Below are 1559 nucleotides of genomic sequence, written 5' to 3' on the forward strand. Positions count from 1 at the left end.
CGCAGCGGTCTCCAGCGAGCACACAGCACAGTGTCACCACAGTGCTGCGTCAGACTCTCACCATCTGAGGGGGATTCAAAAACAGTCATTTCGGTTGTTTCCTGCCAGTATGCTGGCCGAAGTGGCTGTTCCAATTACACCAGAGGCCAGTCTTGAGAGGCAGAATGTAAGAAACTGCCAAATATATCTCAGTGGGTCCTGCAGATCATAGAGAAAAGCTACAGAATCCAGTCTGGTTCTCGTCCGCCACGTTACAACGGGGTGTTGCTCACCTTAGTGCATCCCGAGCAGGCTCTGGTAACAGCAGTTACTTCATTGTTCCGAAAAAGGATGGGGGGTTGCGTCCTATATTAGATCTTTGTCAGCTGAATCGTGCAGTCAAGAAACTCAAGTTCAAAATGCTGACACTCAAACAGATCGTGACACAAATCAGATCTGAGGACTGGTTTGTCATGATAGATCTAAAAGACGCATACTTCCATCCTCCCTCAGCACAGGAAGTTCCTGAGGTTTTCTTTCCGGGGGAAATAATACCAATATCGGGTGCTTCCATTCGGTCTAGCTCTATCCAGGGGGGCAGGGTTTTCTATTATTTTGAAGGTACCCCCGGGCGCCACCATTGGCTAGCGGACCCCCACCTGCTGTTAGCATCCCATTGACTCCCATTCATTTTGGCGTCACTGTGACAGCGAATAACTTCACATCTGAGGGGTTTAAAGACTCCATTTGTCCATTATTTATTTCTAAAGAAACACGAAAATGTATAAAATGCTTCATTACCTTGTAGCTTCTGTTATGGCCCCGTAGAAGCAATTTTTGTAAAAATAAGCTAACGATTGCGTCATAACCACGCGACTCTCTGTCGCACAGTAGAGAATTACCGTATGGACAGGAGGAGAAGCTCGCGGGCAATCGGGGGGACGTGGAGGTTTTTTGATTCAGATTTCTCTTGGCACAGCTACTAGAAGACAGACGGGTTGCTCACGTCACATCTACGTCGTCAAGCTCATTTTGAGTCTGCGCAGTACGCTCGACCCCCAGGAAGTAAGAGATTCTAATTGACTTCACTTTGTCTCCGTTGAATCCAATGGGGTCGCTGTGTCCATTTCTTTTACTGTCTATGGCTCTATCACCCCTCATGTTCACCTAATCCGTAGATGTTGCTCTGGCCCCACTCAGGGTCTGTGGAGGAGTCATCATCTTTCATGGCACATAAACTGCCTGAAGATGATGGCGGTCTTCAATGCATTGAGACACCTGCTTGTCCGGTCAGACAACACTGCGATCGCGTCCACTATGCAAACTGGTGCCAGACTAACTTTTCCACTGGTTGCACTGGTGCTACCAACTTTCTCAGTTGGTCACACCAGCATATGATTTGGTCGCACCTTTTTTTTTTTTTTTTCTACATGCCATGGGATTAATCAATGCATGCTGATGAATAGTGGTCTTAATCTGCATACCCTAGTTTTGCACTGATGTAAAAAGACTGAGAGTGACACAAGATCTCATGTTAGCAAAATGTTTTAATCTTTTAACTATCAAATAAAAAAACTCTC

This window comes from Abramis brama, assembly GCF_963993115.1.
Source record: "Abramis brama genome assembly, chromosome: 9".
Lineage (NCBI taxonomy): Eukaryota > Metazoa > Chordata > Actinopteri > Cypriniformes > Leuciscidae > Abramis > Abramis brama.